The following is a 13,161-nucleotide window of genomic DNA, read 5'->3' on the forward strand; positions in this document are numbered from 1 at the left end:
GAGATACTTTGCTCCTTCAGGTCAGGAAATAACAGGAGAGTTTAGAATGTGACAACTAAGGGTTAAAGGGATGTTTCTTAGGCCAAGAAATTTTTTTAAAAGGGAATTTTGTGACTTCTCTTTATAAAAGGAAGGAAGACTAGAGAATTACACATATCTCACAAGGACTGGCTGATGATAATGTCATATATTTGGAGGTGTTTTGAAAAGTGTAAAGTGTCCAGCTGCAAGATGTTTTGGTCATTGTTATTAATAGAGAATATCTTAGTGAATGAAATTATTTTAAAAATAGGCTTTTAAAGGAAAACATACCTCTATAATAATGTTTTATAAAATGGGGAAGGCAGTATAATACCTGGATTGGCTTTGAAAAATGATCAGAAAAGTAGTGAAAATAATATTATCTTGAAAAATAATGGATTTTGTACAAAAGAAAAATTAGTGGGGAAATACTAGTAGTTTATAACTTTAATGCTGCATCCACAAAACCCCTTTGTTTTATGCCAACAGCTGGACTTTCATTCATTTGCAGATCTTGGGCTGGAGAGGTGTTTATTATGCAATTAATTAAGGATGACAGCATTTCTAAAAATTCAACTGTGGCATCTTAGATTTCATTAATTAAGGCAAACATTTATTGAATGTTCATCATATGCTGGTAATTTTTTAGCTTCTGAGGATGCAAAAAGACATGGATTTTCTCTGCTTGAGAGCAGTAATCCGTTGACTAAGAAGATCACAAATAGGACATAATGAACCCTTAATTTTTTCCTCTATAGACAAAACATTCCTGAAATTCTAGTAGGGCTAGAAGTCTTGGGTGATAGGGACCCAGAGAAACTGTGTTATGGAAGAGGCAGCAGTAGGCACGTGCAACCTCAAGGTGTCTCGGTAGGCACAGCAGTCTTCAAATATTTTGAGAGCTCTCAGGTAAGGAGAGTAGTCTTTTTCTGTTGTTCAGAGGTCAGAATCGTGCAGCTCTAAATGAGGATGCTTTTCCCAAGTAACTGTTAGGGTTTCCAACATTGGTGCTGGCTGTCTCCTTACCCCAGGAGTTCAAGCAGAAACTGGGTACCCATGTTTCAGGGTAGAAATATAGATACGTTTCCGAATAAGGAAGAAGTTGCATTGGATAAGCTCTCAGAAACCAGGAGTTTGTCATTCCAGATCTTTGGATGAGGATGAGTCTGTGTGTCACGAGGCTGAAGAGCTAGTGAGAAGCCGATGAGTGTGGGAGAAGCTAATTAGTGTCAAATATGCATGGCAGTACGTGGTGTTAATTTGCTTTTCATAGACACTTTTTTCCCCTGGATATCTTCCAAAATTAGACAACTCAAAGCCATGAAATAATAATATTGTTTATGAAAAGAAGCCTTTAAAACACTTTTATCACAAACCAAAAAGATTAAAATTCGTACCTGGTTTCTAATTTAAGAGTAGAGAGCGTGTTTCTTTAAAAATAGGGATCACTAGGTGGTAATATTCTCTTATAAATGAAAATCAAATCATCATAGTGGTGAGCCCATAAACGTCTCAGAATATCCCGGCGAGGTTTGAGAAAATGAATTATCATACCCTAATTGACATTATGTAAGGAAACATAACATGATTTTTTTAAATTGGAATGGAGATTTCAAAATACTTTAAAGGAGTCACAAATAACAAAATGTTTTTCAGCTACAAAGTAAAAATTTAAATCTAGATAAGCCAGAATACATATATCTTGTGCAAAATTAAATCTTCGTGTTTCCATCATCAAAAAATCTAGAAACAATAAATGCTGGAGTGGGTGTGGAGAAAAGGGAACACTCTTGCACAGTTGGTGGGAATGTAAATTGATACAGCCACTATGGAGAACAGTATGGATGTTCCTTAAAAAACTAAAAATAGAACTACTGTATGACCCAGCAATCCCACTATTGGGCATATACCCTGAGAAAACCATAATTCAAGAGACGCAGACCTACTAGAGAATGGACTTGAGGATATGGGGAGGGGGAAGGGTAAGCTGTGACAAAGTGGGAGAGTGGCTTGGACATATATACACTACCAAACGTAAAATAGATAGCTAGTGGGAAGCAGCCGCACAGCACAGGGAGATCAGCTACGTGGTTTGTGACCACCTAGAGGGGTGAGATAGGGAGTGTGGGAGGGAGGGAGATGCAAGAGGGAAGAGATATGGGAACATGTGTATATGTATAACTGATTCACTTTGTTATAAAGCAGAAACTAACACACCATTGTAAAGCAATTATACTCCAATAAAGATGTTAAAAAAAAATCTTCATGTTTGTGGTTGTAAGAAGCCCCTAACGGAGCTGTAAGCCCAGCAATAATTGTACCGTTAGTGAGTGTAACTAATAGAACTGAGGGATGAGGATGGTCCTAAATGAGATATTTCCCCTCAGATACTGTATCATCAGACTACCACTCGTGTGTGTCATTGCCTGTGCCAGCCCACTGCACAGCCCAGCGTGGCATCTCAGAAAAGGAAAGTTAATATCAAATGAAAACATTTGCTGTCTCTACACTTATGACTTACATTCAGTTTCTTGAAAAAGTACCAGCTTTTTCTAGCTCTTGAGATAGGCTTATCTCCCAAACTCTACTCAGTCCCCTTCAGTTCTTGTAATTGTTTGGTTTGGAGGTGCATTGTGAACTCAAAGGCAAAGGCAGATGTTTTATGCCACGTGCCCTTTCTCCCCTACAACCAACTAATAAAACAAAATTAACAGTGCCCAGTAAGTGAATCTATCTGAAAACCAAACAGCCCTGCTACTTCTGTGGCTCATTGGACTCAACACCCAATTGGATGATGGGCATCTCAGTCCTTTGATTTCGGTGACTCAGGGATCCCTCTGGGGTTTTAGAGCTGGAGGGGATTGGAGAGATTATACAGACCCGTGGTTTCCAAAACTGGCTCTGTTTCAGGATCACTGGAGGGACTTTTAAAAAATTCATACGACTGAATTCAGGCCAGATCTGGCGGAGCTGAGTTCTCAGGCGTGGCTCTGGCAATCTCCCCTGGTGATTCTGGTTTGGGGACCAGTGATCTGGTCTTACATTTTTACTTAATAAAAGTCTGAAGAGATGGGATTGTGTATCATGGAAAAATTTAGATTTAATGGAATTAAATGACTTGTCCAAGGGTTGGTTAGGGACAGAACTAGGACAACAACTCATATGTCCTTGATTCCAGTTTTCTTTTCATACCACCATCCAGTCCTATGGCCAGCATCACTAGAAAGCACATAATTTGTACCCATTTGTGAATAAAAGAAGTGTATACACACACACACACACACACACACACACACACACACACACACCAGACCTTTCCTGGGCTTTCTGATTGCCTTTGACACACCTTTCTCCAATTCTATCCCTCGACATTTTAATCATCTCCTTGACAATGTTCCCTGAGCTCCACCTTCTCTTTGGCTGTTTAACTCAGTCTCCTCTGAAGGCTTCCAAAGGCCATTCATCTGTTTCTACTCATTTTCCGCCAAGACGGTTACTCATGGTAGAGCTGGTCTTTACCGTGTCTCACCATCTTCCATTCTGTTCCTGTCTTCCATTCTGGAGGTGTTTAGGTCTCCTGTATTCATCTTCCAAGTGGTTCGTTTTCTCCCTGGTTATTTCTGTATATTTATCTGCTTGCTTTGAGCTTTGAGACATTTCTTCCACCTGACTTTGCGATTCCCTAACCTGGTTCTCCGTCAGGACCTTCTTCCTCTTCAATTCACCTACTGAACGTTTTAGTCCTTAGATGCTTAGTCCTTAAATACATATATTTATATTTTCTCTAAGGAATTGGCTTATTTGACTATGGAGGCTTAGAGGACCAAGATGAGCAGTTGACAGGCTAGAGACCCAGAAATACCGATGGTGTGGTTCCGGTCTGGTTTGAAGGCTTGATGGCCAAGCCATGCGTAAGTTACAGTCCGAGTCTGAAGACAGGAGAAGACTGATGTCCCATCTCAGAGAATGAATTCTCTCTTACTCAGCCTTTTATTCCATTCAGGTCTTCAAAGCATCGGACAAAGCCCACATGCATTGGGAGGGCAACGTGCTTTACTCGGTCCACTGATTCAAACATTAATCTCATCAGAAACACCCTCACAGACACACCGAGAAATAATGTTTAACCAAATATCTGAGTACCGTGTGGTCCAGTCAAATTGACACATGAAATGAACAAGTTCACTCCCTTGTGTACTTGGCATCCATACACAGCTCCTTAGCTCATACTCAATCTCCAAAAATAGACAGCAATGAGGTCATAATTCTGCCTTACAGGATACAACTTACTGAGTACAACTGGAAACTCACTAACCCCTTCTTCAGAAGAGGTTATCCCCTAACCTCCTTCCTGTCACTTTACTGAGGATCAAACTAGAGCCTACGTACAGCCTTTGTCTTTTCAACATAGAATTAGATTCTTTCACCACATCGTAGTGCCAAGAGTAGATATGCTGCTAGTATTCACAGTAACTGCAGTGACCAGCGATCATATAGTTTACTAGGTCACTAGGCCTTCATTTCAAATACAGGACGTCACCTTTTAGCTGTTCCTCCACAAGGACCTTTTTAATGTATCCCAATTAATTACGGACTTTTATAATCACCTGCCCGACTATGATTCCTTCCCCCGTTCTGGAGTCCCCACCACCTGACCGTGACAGCGGTTAAGAGGTCAGTGTAGGATGACCTCTATGCTGTGCGGGGGTGGTCAGGATGAGCCGTGGTGGTTCCAGCAGAACCAGTGGGCCTGTGGGCTCTGGGCCCCCTGCGTCCCTGCTCAGTGACAGTGCTAGGCCCTGGGTACCACTTCCGTCCCATTTTGCCTCTTCAGTCCTTCCAACATGTCTACAACCAAATCACCGTCACAATTCTGTTTTCACATTGTTGTTACTAATCACTCCGTTCGAAATAACCAGAAAACTTTCTCTTTCCCTGGCTGGAAACCAACTGACATATTTACATAATGAGACTTCTAGAAAAGAGTCTTGTTTACAGTGAGCTTGACCACGTTATCAAACAGAGCCATCAAACAGAGCTATGGGTCTTTCAAGCCATACTTGGTAGCAATTCCTCCACGAGCTGATTCTTTTCCCATGGCTCAGTCTAAGGTAATTGCACCTCGCAGAGGCAGCTATGCAGTTTCCAGGGGCTGATTTCTTCACATGGCAGCTCTGCTGTCTGTCCCTTCCCCTGTTGGGTAACTGCCCTGTCCCTCATGGAGGCCGTTCAGGTCGAGATCTTTGGCTAGCTGACAGCTTGCATCCAACAAAGCAGTGAAGTAGGAGAAAACATTGTGTCTGTCATCTACACTCATGATCTGACTGGTTAATGTAGCAATGACTTTCAGTGCATGGTAATCTCCAGTAGGTATTTTCTTTTAAAGCGTTTAGTCTCTGATTTGGAATTAAAACCTTTTCTCACTGAAGGCATTTTAGGCACCAGGCAGAGGTTTTTCATCAGTGCACACTCCAGGGATACCGTGGTACCACACTACTGGCCATCCAGTTCTGAGTTTCACCCTGAGGGGTCACTGCAGTGTGAATCTTTCTGTGGGAGAGAGGGGTTGATGCCCCAGGAAGACTGGGAAGGCGCCAATGGTGACCTTTTCTCACTGATTCACTCATGAGAAACAAATATTTACTAATCTTCATATGCAGCAGGTACGTGCTGGGCACTTTTCGTTTTGCATATTCAAGGTTATATGCAGCCCTATTTGATGATACTTTTCTACAAAGACCCCTGTCCTCATATCTTAGACTTCATTCCTCAGCCTCCTGCATTATTTCTACCTGTGATAATGAAGCTTCTCACAAAGCTGTATTCAACACATTCACTTTACTAGTAATGATATTCCTGTATAAAAATTATTTGGGGGACTTCTCTGGTGACACAGTGGTTAAGGATCCACCTGCCAATGCAGGGGACACAGGTTCGACCCTGGTCCACGAAGATCCCACATGCTGTGGAGCAACTAAGCCTGTGAACCACAACTACTGAGCCTGCGCTCTAGAGCCCGGGAGCCACAACTACTGAAGCCTGCGTGCCTAGAGCCTGTGCTCCACAAGAGAGACCATCGCAATGAGAAGCCTGCACACCACAATGAAGAATAGCTCCCGCTCGCCACAACTAGAGAAAGCCCGCGCGCAGCAACAAAGACCCAATGCAGCCATAAATAAATAAATAAATTTATTTAAAAAAAAAAAAGAGTGGTGATGGTGTGGAGAGCTGCGCGTCTTATTAAAAAAAAAAAGTTATTTTGCCAAGATAATGCCAAGGCATTGATTAGTAATCAGAGAATATTCATAAAGAAGTCATGTTTGACGTTTCCCGATGTAAGACAAAGTCTAAAACAGCCACTGTACCTAGTGTAAACTCTACCTGCTGCCTGATCACCCAGTATAGCACATTTATGGATTTAACACGGGATTGCCAAGGAGGATCTGGGGAAATGTGAGTGGCAGCGACGCAATGACGGCTGTATATTCAAAACTTCCTCAAACAGCCTTTAAAGTAATAAAAGAAGGAAATGAAGTCACACTGCTGCTGGGAATATTTATATAACACTCTTTTTCTGAATTACAATGTGTCCCTTCTATAATATTAGAATATTATAGGTCATAGTTATAGATTCTTATGCCTATTTGACATCACTTTAATTTGCCCCAATAGACTCTATTTCCCTGTATTTCAGGGCACCCCTGAAAGCAGTCTGAGGAAAAGGGGTTAAGGTAGTCTATGTCGGGAGTGAGCTTGGAAGTGAAATGGGGAGAGGGCGAGCCCAGGCGAGGATACAGTCCTGAGTCCGCGCTGCGAGGGACTGAGGCTTCACCACTGGCATCCTTAGGCATTGCAGAGGATGCTGGTCAGAACGGCCTCCTGGGGAGGAAGGGGAGGGGCGTCTGCTCATCTGTGCTCCCATTGGCTGAGGGTCGCCCACCGGGTGCTGAGTCCCCCGCAGGTGCCTGGGGGCTTGTGCGGAGCTGAGCGAGCCCGGACAGTGGGAGGTGTTTGGGGGAGGGGTGCTGTGAGGTGGGGCTGGGCAGAGCTCTAAGGGGCTGCTGGTGGTGTGTCTGATCCCCCCCCCCCCGGGGGCACAGGAGGCCGTGGGGCCGGGTTCCAGAGTGTCCAACATGGGCTACCAGCGTTCAGTTGAAAAAAAAATTAGATCAAAGGACAAAAATTGTTCATAAGGAAGACGATCCCATTTGAAGATTGTCCACTTTCCTTAACTGCTAAAATCTGTATTTCCATATTTCCATATAAAGACAACTCATCAGAGTTAGAGAGATCATTGAGTTAATTAAATATAATAAATCTGCGGTTTGAACACTAGGTAGGGTGATTAATTCTGTATTCCCTAGTCTAGCCTCATTTGAAACAGACCCCTGGGACACTGTTCTCACATTTATAAATTATGAACTCAGTGAACCTAATATTTTGCTGATAATGGGATATAATACATTAAGGCGTACTTGCTTAAACAGACATTCTTCTTCGGAGCAGTTAGGATGGGGAATGTCTCTTGTGGTGGTACATCTTATTTTCAGGCTTTCTTGTAATTTAGCTTAGTAATTATAGGATCATTAAAGCCATGTGAATGCATTAACCCTCACAAATTTGAACAAAACAATTATAAAAATGAAAAGAGGAGTGAGAACTGGAATGGAAAGATATGGTGAGTGAGAAAAAGGAGTGTTTCCCAAGGTCCACGTAAAAGAGTGGATTCGGAGGAAAGGACCCAGGGAGAAACCCTTGCGCTCACACATCGGGAGAGAGGTCTGTGTTGCTCTGCCTTTTACACCATTCAAAGTCCTCAACAGCTTCCTGTTGTTTTTCAGAACAAGCCCAGGGCATATCCCTTCAAGGACCTCAGCAAGCCAACCCCAGTTTACCTTTTTAGACCGGATCCCAGGGCTCGCTGGCAGGCACTGAACCCGCCTAAGCATCTAGGAGGTGCCGAGGGGCGCACAGGTGAGTGACCTGACCCAGAGCAACAGCTGGTCGGTGGGGCAGCCAGGATGGGGACCCAGCCTGACTCCGGAGTCTGGGGTCTTCCTGGTCACATCCCTGCAGGGCTGCTTTCCTTATGTAGATGGTGGCCCTCCCTCCTTTCTACCTTTTGAAGCCCACTGGTCCTTCACGGCTGAAACCAAGTTCTACTGTCCTCCAGAAAGCCTCTGAGGCTGGACGGCTCCTGGTCAGCCATTCTTCCTTGGGTTATAGAGACTGCAAGTGGGCATGGGTCCCCTGGTCCCCCACCACCACAGAGCAGGATCTGAGTCCCGGCACGCGTGCATTTCTCCCTAATCTGGACCTGCTCTTGTTGAAGGGAGGCCAGAACCTTATTTAAAAACAAGTCGCTTTCACTTTGCGGCAGAGTTGAAGTTGAGGACACCAGGACCCCAGAGGACAGGGCTTTGGCTGGGTCACCTCTTTGGGCTTCCTGTCACGCCCACTGCCCTCTCTGCGTCGTGCATAGCTAGTGTTCAGAATTCATGGACGTGAACTGTAGTTGGGAGCTGCGATGATTCGGGCAGCCACGGCTCCATTTCTACTATTTATTCAAATGAAAGTTTAATATGCGTTCCAGATTCAAAATAAGTGCAGAATGGCAATTTGAATACCAGAAATGACAGGTAATTTTAAAAGTGCTAAGAGTGGCAGTGTGGGCCTGGAAATGCTTCCTTACTCTCCTTTTCCAGGGAGAAATTGCACTTTCACAGCAAGCGGCCAGTGGCCACCATAACAGTAGTAATTAAAAGTTTGCAGGCTTAATGTAAATGAAAGACAAATATACATTCAGACACACAGATTTCCAGTGGTTTTTCTGAGGGGAAAATGGAGAGAGTTGAAATACACAAAGACAGCATCTCTTGCTCATTTCCTGCCTAACACTCTTGGTGCAAAAGCCAAAAATGCGTGTGTGTGTCCGACGCCTGGCATGTTGGTGGGTCCAGTTTGCCCGTCTTTGTTCTTGGCGTCAGCGTTTCCAGGGAAAGGGAGGGCAGGTGACCTCGAGAGGGGGCAGTGGATTTGGGAGGATGCTCTCCTCACAGAGGTTACTGTTTGCATCTCAGCCCCTTCCTGGCTGGACATATTTATTGCGCCGCATCTGATGAGAGTAACAATGGCACTAATGACCATCGACTTCCCCTGCTTTGCGAGGAACCACAGCACGCGCTCCAGACCTGGTCTCTGATGTCTGCTCCCTTCTTCCTTCACTAGAGAACCTGGGGGAAGGTGGCTCAGTCAGGCCCACCCAATCCCCAGGCCCGGGTGCAGTGGCCAAGGTCAGTTACTATTCTGCTAAGAAGTGACTCTCTCGCTGGTAATTTCCAGACCTCACAAATACGTGGTAAAGACTCCTTTCCTCAACCGATGTTTGATTTTATCCCTTTTCCTCTGCCTCTGTAGCTGTCCCTCGCAAATTATATCACCTTCTAGATACAGTGAGCTCCCTGAATGCAGGGTCTGAGCCTCCCAGCTTCCGCTCTTCTTTGTGGGAGAGGCTCTCCAGAGAGAGAGAAGCCTCATAGATGTGTGGGGTGGGACATATGTTATTCCCAGCTGTGAATTTCAAGTACCATCAATGGAGTAAGAGAATTTTTTTTATTAACTTTCCACACATTTGATAACTTGTAGGAAATAAAGTTATCTTGAAAAGCTTTTTTTTGGCGGTGGGGAGGTCAGTATGATTTTTCTTTTTTTTCTTCTTCTTTTTTTTTGGGGGGGCGGTCAGGATTGCTGACCTCAGGAAAGAGTGCTTCTCAGCCATTCTGACAAAAAGATGTTTTCCACTTGTTACCGGGTATGTGTATATATGTGCGTAGGGGGGTTAGTGAGGCTGGGAATTTATTTCACCATTTCCCCTTAATTTAAAATTATACTTCTTAATTCTATACAAAATTTAACTGGATATAGAGAAAATTTCTTAGAAGCAATAGGCATACCTATTTAAAAAAGGCCACTTGTCGTATAACCAAGAGATTCTCAAACATTACTGTTGATGTGACTCACCTGTGATCTCGTCAAAACGCAGTTTGGAGTCTGTGGGTCCAGCATGGAAGCTGCGATTTTGCGTTTCTAACGAGCTCTGGGTGATACTCCACCCTGAGCAGTAAGAAGCCACACACAAGCCAGCATAACCCTTTATTTTAAAAGAATTTCATCATTATGGCAGCATCTGTGGGGTTTTTTTTAGCCTATCTGTGGTGGGTTTTGCATAGATAGTAACAGTCCGCCTTCCTAGGTTTGCTGGAGGACTCAGTGATGTCAGCCCTTGGTCCGCACAGTGTACTCTGCAGGTCAGGACAGTGGAGTAACCGGGAGCCTTCCAGAAACTCCGACTCCTGGGCCCCGCGTGGGTGGACGGACTCACCCGCATTTCAGTAAGATGCCCAAATGTTGTAGGCCCAAGGATACTTGGGAAGCATGGACACAGTCCAGATGAGTAACCGGTGCACGGGAAGTGAACAGTTATCCTCTGAGCCCTTATAACCATCTGAGTTCATTCATTTTTCCATTTACAGGTGAGAAGACTGTACCCCAGTTAGTCACAGGACTAGGGTTCCAACCCTGTGCCCTTAAGAGAAGTGAGTGTCCCTAGCAGCGAAGGCCTGGGTGACTCCCCCTTCTTCCAGCCCCCTTTGGCCCCTGGGAGCTCAGGCCCCTGACTGGTCCAAGTCCAGCTCCTGCACACGGGGTCCCCCATGGAACCCTGTCCCCCTTTCCCCAGGCAGAGACCCCTGTGCCTTGTCCCATAGTTGAATATTCCAGTGGACTCTGCTGAACACTGACTAGGTCCTGGGCTCACCTCCCCAGAGCAGTGCGCTTTATGCAGGGTTTTCTGAATATAACCATTTTGCTCAAAAGAGGCACTCCTGGGGGGAAATTCTAGACTTTGTAGGACTGGTGAGCATGTACTTTAGGACATAGAGTGTGTGTGTGTGTGTGTGTGTGTGTGTGTGTGTGTGTGTGTACTATGTGTGTGGAGTGTGTGTAGTATGTGTGGGTGGACTGTGTGTGTAGTAAGTGTATGGAGTGTGTATGTGTGGAGTGTGTGTGTAGTAAGTGTATGGAGTGTGTATGTGTGTCGTGTGTGTGGAGTATGTGTGGAATGTGTATGCGTGGAGTGTGTGTGCGTGTGTCATGTGCGTGGAGTGTGTATGTGTGCGTGCATGTGTGTGCACATGTGTGGAGTGTGTATGTGTGCGTGCGTGTGTGTGGAGTGTGTGTGTATATGTATGGAGTGTGTGTGCATGTGTGTGTGGAGTGTGTATGTGTGTGTCGTGTGTGTGTGCGTGTGTGTCATGTGTGTGTCATGTGTGTGGAGTGTGTGCGTGTGGGTATTTGTGTGTGGAGTGTGTATGTGTGCCTGCGTGTGCCTTATGATGGCTGTGGAGACGTCTCCTAGCGTCCCTGCACCCCAGCTGGTGGCGGGCACCTGCCCTGTCATGTGTGTCTGGCCTTGGGTGTCCAGATGCTTGGAGAGAAGATGTTTCTGCAGGAAAAGTCAGAACAGAAATGGACATGGGGAGCGAGGGGAAGAAAGGACTACGGCTCTGAGGTCTGACCAGCAACATCCAGGGCGTGAAGGACATGATTTGGGGCCAGTGCTCTGGGGGAACAGGGGTATCGCGAAGACCGTTCGTCCCACCCCGACTATGCCATTTTCAAATTTAAATGCCATTTTTTTTCTGATTTTCCTTTCAAGTTTTCAGAAACGGGCTAATCGGCCGTAGGTGCACTGTGGTCTGTTCAGCCACGTCTCGTGGTCGTAACTGCTTTGTATCTAAACTTGAGGTGCTTTCCAACTTGCTCGTGTTTCTCACCGCTCGGGCGCTGACTGATTTGGTTTCGTTTTGCATTTTTGCTGATACGAATCGAATGACCTTGCTGATTCTCATTAGGCCTGTTTTGATAGCTTCATTTAAAACTGGGTTTTTACTCAAAATTTTGGTTTATTCTATGGTTTTCTTCTCTTGGATCAAGACCACTTGCCAGATAATGAATTCAGAGCCTGGAGGAAAACAGGTTAGGTCTCCAAGCCTTTCTATCCCTTTTGGTTTCGTTGTGATTTATATTTTGATGTGTCTTTTTAAAAAATAAATTTATTTATTTATTTATTGGCTGCGTTGGGTCTTTCTTGCTGCATGTGGGCTTTCTCTAGTTGCGGTGAGCAGGGGCTACTCTTCGTTGTGGTGCGTGGGCTTCTCATTGCGGTGGCTTCTCTTGTTGCAGAGCACAGCCTTGAGGCACACAGGCTTCAGTAGTTGTGGCATGTGGGCTCAGTAGTTGTGGCTCATGGGCTCTAGACATGCGGGCTTCAGTAGTTGTGGCTCATGGGCTCAGTAGCTGTGGCTCATGGCTCTAGATTGCAGGCTCAGTAGTTGTGGTGCACGGGCTTAGTTGCTCTGCGGCACGTGAGATCTTCCCAGATCAGGGATCGAACTCTTGTCTCCTGCATTGGCAGGTGGATTCTTAACTATTGTGCCACCAGGGAAGCCCTGATGTGTCTATTTAGGAGTTTGCAAGCATGTCTTGGTGTTGGTGATAGCATATGTAGAGGAAGAGATCATTTCGCAGGTATATTTGGGTAGGTATGAGGTATGAAAACCAGTTCACTACCCCTGTCCTAGATCAACTTGGAAAGGCATTTATTTAGGACTAAAATGTAATAGTACAAAAAGCTTGCCCTTGGTGACTGTGAGAGACTTAGGCAAATCTGCTGGTTTGCATCAAACTACTCTGGTTCCAATGATTTTTCTGTGAACAAGGATGGACTAGACCACTATAATGAAGAAGTGGAGAGAACCATTTAGAGTGCATTCAAATTCTGAATTAAGGGACTCAGAGGTTCATCTTTCTTCCCCTGACATCTCTCCTTCTCCAGCCCCCATCAGCACCTGCATACACAGACATATGCATATACTCACTCCTCTGCCTTTAGTACAAACCATTTTATAGGCAGTTTGAATTCAGAAATCTATGGGAATTACTTTAATGATGTAGCACATTGGACCTGTCCCATAACGAAACATGAAAAGTAAGAACTGTCATGTGGCACGAATATGGTACAGCGCACACACGCTGTGTGTGCATGTGTTTATTTGTGGTGGGCTGAACCTCAATCCATAA

The 13,161-nt window shown here is 44.8% G+C and overlaps 1 pseudogene across 1 annotated transcript in view; it reads left to right on the forward strand.

The window, feature by feature from the left end:
• Positions 1 to 6,492: 6,492 nt before the first annotated feature.
• Positions 6,493 to 13,161, forward strand: part of LOC309831831 (coiled-coil domain-containing protein 112-like) — a 100,708-nt pseudogene continuing 94,039 nt past the window's right edge. Inside the window, exons 1-2 of the transcript in view lie at positions 6,493 to 6,534; positions 7,863 to 7,995. The product of the transcript in view is annotated as a coiled-coil domain-containing protein 112-like (transcript). The remainder of the gene's footprint in view (positions 6,535 to 7,862; positions 7,996 to 13,161) is intronic.

Source organism: Grampus griseus (assembly GCF_964374135.1).
Source record: "Grampus griseus genome assembly, chromosome: 13".
Classification (NCBI taxonomy): domain Eukaryota; kingdom Metazoa; phylum Chordata; class Mammalia; order Artiodactyla; family Delphinidae; genus Grampus; species Grampus griseus.